The sequence below is a fragment of the Sinocyclocheilus grahami genome, unplaced genomic scaffold, assembly GCF_001515645.1.
Source record: "Sinocyclocheilus grahami isolate Dianchi unplaced genomic scaffold, SAMN03320097.WGS_v1.1 scaffold512.1, whole genome shotgun sequence".
NCBI lineage: Eukaryota > Metazoa > Chordata > Actinopteri > Cypriniformes > Cyprinidae > Sinocyclocheilus > Sinocyclocheilus grahami.
Genome location: NW_015505691.1, coordinates 1,076,499 through 1,083,886, shown reverse-complemented (window position 1 = coordinate 1,083,886; position 7,388 = coordinate 1,076,499). Strand labels below are relative to the sequence as shown.

Below are 7,388 nucleotides of genomic sequence, written 5' to 3'. Positions count from 1 at the left end.
GTGATGTAATAAAACTGCAGCTCGTTAATAAACTTTTTTTTTTAACCCATTTTATACAATCCGCCTTCATTTAGCAAGTGCACTCGCGCAAACATTTTTTTCAAGTTCAACACTTTTTGTTCCGTTCAGTTGTGGATGCTGCTGATTCACCGAGACCGCCGCGGCTCAGCAAAGGGACGTGTGTGTGTGTGTGTGTGTGTTTTCCTTTGAAAAAGTTTCCCCAGAAATACTTCGCTATTTAATGTATTTTTCCTTACAAATTGTATTATCAGCATAACAATTCGAGTAAATGTGTAAAAGGTATGGCATGATGCCATCCTTCTAGAACAATGTGCATTTATGTTAAAATTGTAACAAATTATCAAGTTGTTATTTTTATCTCTTTATTGCAAAACGCTAAAACTGGCACCGTTTTGGAGAGAAATGGGCTCTCATTTTAACCCATATCATGGTGTGTGATGCTGAACTATGAGTTTCTCATGGTGTTTGTATTTGAACTGTCCTAAACATTAATATTTTATGTGCAACAACAGCATGCTGTCTCAGTGGCCTTACACATGATTTTAAATCTATTTTTTCAAACTTTATGATTTAAATGGGGATGATTGTACTGAGAATAACTTTCGTCTTTTCTTCAACTGAATACTGTTTCCGTGCTGTTTTGATGTATTTTAAAGAGTTTAAAACTGCTGGATGATAGATACTCTTCATTCTTTATGACAAATAAGATAATGTGAATTACAGAATGTACAACGTTTTTAAAATGTATCAATTGCAGTGTACAGCGTTTATTATGAGGGTAGAATCCACAGCTCAGTACTCACTACTCAATACTCAGGAGCACTTTTAAATAGGCTACTCCTTTACTCTTACTCAAGTAGTTTTTTGGACAAGTACTTTTACTCTACTCACACTATATTTTTTGGAAGGTAATGGTACTTTTACTTGAGTATATTTTTTCAGTACTCTTTCCACCACTGCCGATTAAGCTATTTTATTGATAAAATTGCGGGGAAGCGCTAAAAAGTTTGTCTAAAGAATGTCTGTGCGCACACACAGAGTGACCTGACTAAACGTGTGTGCGTGAGCTACAGTGAAGACAGCGCATTAGTTTATAACTCTTCTAATTATTTTTTAAACGTAGAGAGTGTGTTGATTTGTGCAATGATAACCTACCCGCAATGTTAAGATGATTTTAATATATTAGAATGAGTACATTACAATATAAATTTATTAGAACGAGTACATTATTATATATGGGCTTAAAAACAAGATGCAAACAATCAGAATATTGTAGGGTGGGGAGTGCACAATGTAAACATGAAACATATGCCATTACCTGTAGGCTATTGTACTGTGGTACAGTTATAGTGGCCCTTCATAATGCAAAGGTCAAGTGCCTGTTATGCCAATAGTTAGCAACGGCCCTATGGTATGCAGTGTTTAATAAACAGCTGTTTTACTAAATTCTTCTGAAGTGAAATTCAGTGCAGTCCTGTATCGTGATACGTATTGTAGCCTCTGTATCGTGATACGTATCGTATCGTCAATTTGCTGGTGATACACAGCCCTATTACCCATCATTTTAATTTCCATATGTTAATGATAACAAGACATTACTAGTTTTTTTTTTTCCACCTTGTCATTTTTAATCATGAACTTAAAGGACAAGTATATAGGCTAAATTATGCATTTATTTATCAAGAGTATGGATAAACAGACTCAAGAATGAACAGAACACTGTAACGTGCATCCCATCCAATAAATCGCAATAAGAAAACTAAATCACAATACTACTAGTTACACAGCACCAAATATATGAATGAACATCAGAAGGTACGTTGAAAGATTCAGTACACCTCCCATAACAAAATCCATATCATGTCTCAATCGATCAATCAGTCTTTCAATCTCTGAAAGACGTCAGTGAAACAGCTTGTAAACAATGTCACATAATGTTGTGTTAAGGTCAAATAGGAACCATGTTTTTAATTTTATATCTGCAACATAACTGAGCTTCCATACACAGGACGTGTTTTGCAGCGTGCACTGCACGCACACTGATACAGGAAGACATACTCACTCTAGAAAGAGTGTAAAAAGACAGCAAATGTATCCAAAAGTCTGCTCCATCTTAAAACAGGCTCTTTAAAACTACAGCATCATTAAAAACCACGATTAGTCGACTCTGGTCACGTTAGTAGCAAAGCAATGAACATAGTTTATGTGCTTATTACTATTATTATTATGGTAATCTGTAGGCAGCCCAAAAATATGAGTTTTTCATTGATCACAAGTTTTCGGCAAGAGCGCCATGCATTCAGATAACACCAAAGCCTCAAGGTTCTTACACCTTTTCCAAATTCAAATTCAAGCACTTTTCAAGCACTTTCAAGGTGCATTTTTCAGGCTTTTCCAGCACTTTAAACTGTGGTAAATTACATGTTTACACACGAACACACTTGAGTTTTTTTTTTGTTTACTTTAAATCAGATGTTATTGTGCTATTAAAAACCACCAGTCTGGACAGCATATAGCATTGCATAATATAAATAGCCAACTTACAGTATATAAGTTATATAACAAAAAAAGAAAGAAAGAAAGAAAGAATTTACAGGGTATCTGCAAGATTTTTAAAATAATATTTAAGGTTTTTTACCCTACAAAAATCAAATAAATACTGTATGAGTGGGGTAGGGCAATGTCTATTGTAACATTAAACCATAAAATGACTTCAAAAGACATGATTTGCAGTTCAAATACAGGTTTTCACAAATAGAAAGAGTTGTATAAATTGACAAACCTCAAATTAACAAGCCTCAGCCTTTAAATTTATTATTTTTTTTAAATAAAGAAGGAACAAGTCAAAAGTTTAAAGAATTTTCATTCTCAATAAGCCTGTCTGCTGTTTTTGTTCAGAACAAAAAGCTAATGTGCCTTCAAAAATCTAAAACATTTAGACAGTAAGATGTGTGTACTTTAAAATAATTATTTACACTTTTGACTCATCCCTTTCCTTTTTTTTCTTAAACATAGTTTAAAAGCTAAAATATGAGGTTCTGTCTCCACTCTTGGAAATGCATGAATACAGTGGTTTCTCCAGTAATGGCTGTACAAAAAATGCAGTGCTGGCTCACAAACGCTACTTTATCAGACATTAAACGTTAGTGAGATGAAACGATAATGCCATTGAAACTTCTCTCAAGGCAATCGATTCATGTCAGAGATGCATTGATATAAAAACACCCTTTTTTAACCATAATTTGTGTTTGTCATTTTCAAGCCAACGCTGACTGAAGCAGCAACCTCCTGACATGTTTTTATCTCCCGCTCTGCTCGTCAATACAGACAGACAGATAGCACACAGTATAGCCACAGTGGTTTCTCCAGTAATGGCTGTACAAAAAATGCAGTGCTGGCTCACAAACGCTACTTTATCAGACATTAAACGTTAGTGAGATGAAACGATAATGCCATTGAAACTTCTCTCAAGGCAATCGATTCATGTCAGAGATGCATTGATATAAAAACACCCTTTTTTAACCATAATTTGTGTTTGTCGTTTTCAAGCCAACGCTGACTGAAGCAGCAACCTCCTGACATGTTTTTATCTCCCGCTCTGCTCGTCAATACAGACAGACAGATAGCACACATTTTGTCTAGAAAGTGAACTAACGTTATTCAGTAAAGCAAATTATTATAAAAACCAATGCAATTGCAATTTTGAGCAGTTTCAAACACTTTTTCCAAAATGCAAACACTTTTCAAACCTTGAAAACACTACGTTAAAATTCAAGCATTTCAAGCTTGAAACAACCAAGCATTTCAAGCACCCATACGAACCCTGAAGCCTGTAAATTTCTTCTTGAGAAAAAAATAAGATGTTCTTAAGAAAATATTAAATTGAACCTAGGAAGTTCTTACAAACTTCTAAGAATTCTCAAGCATTTCAAGCTTGAAACAACCAAGCATTTCAAGCACCCATACGAACCCTGAAGCCTGTAAATTTCTTCTTGAGAAAAAATAAGATGTTCTTAAGAAAATATTAAATTGAACCTAGGAAGTTCTTACAAACTTCTAAGAATTTAGCATAAGAAATCTCTTAACTTCTTTCTTAAAGGGTTAGTTCACCCAAAAATAAAAATTCTGTCATTAAGTACTCACCCTCTTGTCATTACAAACCCGTAAGACCTAAGTTCATCTTCGGAAAACAAATTAAGATATTTTTGATGAATTCTGAGAGCTCTCTGACCCTCCCATAGACAGCAATGTAATTACCACGATCAAGGTCCAGAAACGTAGCAAGGGGATCGGTAAAATAATCCATGTGACATCAGGGGTTCAACCATAATTTTACAAAGCTACGAGAATACTTTTTGTACGGATTTAGAACGACATGAGGGTGAGTAATTAATGACAGAATTTTAATTTTTGGGTGAACTAACCCTTTAAGATTATCATGAATCTGGCCCCTGATGAACTAATGGTCAAAGTTATCAGATAAATGTTAGTTAGTAGCCTCCATCCATTGATTTTCCTCATATCTTCTGGTACTGTCACATGTAGCAACCGTGAAGCATGTACAAATCACACTAACAGTGTCTGTTTATGTTTTGTCACAGGGTGACATTAGATCATCTTCTTGAGTAACCAATGTCGGATGAACACAATCACCTACGTCTGACTGCACAATATGAGTTTATCCCTCCAGAAGATGGACACAGACAGTATTTGTAATATTGAGACTAAATTAATGCTGTCGTCTGTGGACATTTCTGTGTGTCTGAGTGTGTGCAGCTCAACACATGTTGTGGAGCTTAATGTTGGTTACTGTGTTAATGTGGCTTGTGTGTCTGTTGAAGAAAATATCACAGATCACAGAGAAAAAATACATAGAAACTGCACAGACCCACATTAATTGCATGTAAATCACCCTAAATGCCCTAGCAAACACACAGGAATATGCTATGCAATCACCACCAACACTCTAGCAACCTCATGGTAACACGCAGCAATGTCTAGTCAACCAGGGACGTGCCAGTATATTAAAAGCAGACTAGTCAGTGGGTTCATGAAAGCACTGTATAATTAGGCTTGATCCTGGATATGACTCATTGTTTAGGAGGTGTTTAATAGTGATGCACTAAAATATAACTCTTTAGGCAAAACCAAAAACTCTGGACCATCTGGATCAAAGCAAAAAAAAAAATGTAATTGCAATAGTTTTCTTCAAATAATGTGACTTCTCAATTAAACACTTCAACGATATGTATTCTGTAATACTGACTTTACACAAACTTTTAAATGGAAGTCTTGTTGATTTCATACAAGCATGTCTGTATAATATATGATATCTGTACAACTATATTTTCACCATAATATGTTAATATTGCTAGTGTTCCATAAGACACGCTCATAATTTTCCAGATTTCTCAATGTGCATCTCATCACACATCAGTTCTGGTGAGCATCTAATCAACTGAAAACATCTCAATCTTCCTTTACATTCAGTATAATTTTTTGTTATTCAACTGGTTAAATTTGCAGTTTTTTATTTTTAATTAATTTTTTCAGTGGCCCAAATTAGGGGTGCTCCGATTGATCGGCTACCGATCACTATCGGCCGATAATCGCTTTGGGATGTTTGATCGGCTGATGACACGTGCCTGCCGTGAGAGGTGTGGCACGACATGCAGTGGCACCGTCTCAGTCTCTGTCCGGCGCGGGTGAAATAATTATTACGCTGAAGGTGAGGTGCAACTCCTATTTCTTCATTAAATAACTCTTAAAGTAATTTGAAAACCTTCTGTGGGACATAATTTCACAAACAGCGTGAGTGAATCACCGCGCGCGCTCTTTCCCTCTCAAAATGGGGTCTTCAGATACATTTTTAAAAAAAATCTAGTTTTTTTTAACTGCACAAAAAATTTAAGTCTTTTAATTTGAGTGTTGAGACCCTGAAAAAGGATGCAAAACAAGCACAATGGTCAAACTGTCTGTCTAGCACATATTTACATAGGAAAACAATGGAAAATCAGTGCAGTTGAGTGCAAAACTTGTTCTGTGCTAATGGCCCCTAACGGTGCAAACTGTCTGCCAGTTTAAGCTCAGCACACTAACCATAAATCAAATATTAAAACATATATAAACTGGTTAACTGTTAGATAAAGGTTAGTTGACAATCACAAACCCTTACTATACTGGTCATTATTTACATTTATTTATTAGACCGACACTATCTAGTGCAGCTTTACAATGCAGCCATGGTCTATCAGCATGTGAGTTCTCTAGGAACTGAACCCATGACCATAGCGTTTCGAGCACCATGCTTAACTAGTGGGCTACAAGAACCATCCACAACACCCAAGCATCACGGCAAACAGCTTGACACTAAATTGTAATAAATATGGATGGAGGAGCTGTGATGAAATGTAAGACATGATTCTCTGCTGGCACATAAACATCCTCATTATTAGCCTAGCTTTGAACATCTGCAGGAACAGGCCTGAGGTTCTTCAGATCCGTCTGAAAGCCTCCACCAATAACAGCACTTAGGATCTGCTGTGTTCTCATGTGTATTCTTAAAGGGGTCATATGATGCTTTTTTAAAGATCATTATTTTGTGTTATTTGGTGTAACAGAATATGTTGACATGCTTTAATGTTCAAAAAACACATTATTTTTCAAATACTGTCCGTTATTGTAAGTCCTTTATGCCCCGTCTCTCTCAAACGCTTCATTTTCTACAAAGTCCCTCCTTCCGACAAGCGCAGTCTGCTCTGATTGGCCAGCTGACCCAGTGCATTGTGATTGGCCGAACACCGCAAGCACTCTTCGGAAATGTAACGCCCCTTCCCATAATCGCAAGCTTCATCTTTCAAAATAAATGTAAAGACAGAACCAGGAAGGGGAACAGAGTCACGTGACAGACACAGTGATGAAGCTGGTATGTGTTTGTGATGTGACCCCCCGCCTCTCTCTCTCTCTCTCTCTCGCTCTCTCTCTCTCACACACACACGATGCGCAAAACTCTGCATTTGAACAGTCAATAGCAAATACTTAAACTAATAACAAAACAGTAGCTGATTCAGAAGAGCCAGATTGTCATAGCAAAGTCAGAATGACCTCCTCTCCTAGGTTCACGAAACGGTCGTCCATAAAATGCATTGCTGTTCTGTTGTAAGTAATCTTAAAGATTCCTAAATGCATCTACTTTCGGAAGGCCAAATAAAGTGCTTTTGCTTTCGCCTAGAAACACACAGCGTCTCCCTGACATGCTGCTTCAACACTAACTGCGGTTACTGAAACCACGCCTTCTTTCTTTGCATGAACATTTGGGCGGCATTATGAAAATATTTCCACATAGTGAGGTAGATATGTGGGGGCGT

At 36.5% G+C, this 7,388-nt stretch overlaps 1 protein-coding gene across 1 annotated transcript in view; it reads right to left on the bottom strand.

Annotated features, from left to right (window-relative positions):
• LOC107554773 (rab-3A-interacting protein-like) overlaps window positions 1–6,937 on the bottom strand; it is a 36,509-nt gene extending 29,572 nt beyond the window's left edge. Inside the window, exons 1-2 of the mRNA XM_016237382.1 lie at window positions 6,934–6,937; window positions 5,184–5,186 (exon numbers count right to left, since the gene is read on the bottom strand). The gene's annotated coding sequence lies outside the window, so the exon portion shown is untranslated. The remainder of the gene's footprint in view (window positions 1–5,183; window positions 5,187–6,933) is intronic.
• Window positions 6,938–7,388: the final 451 nt, after the last annotated feature.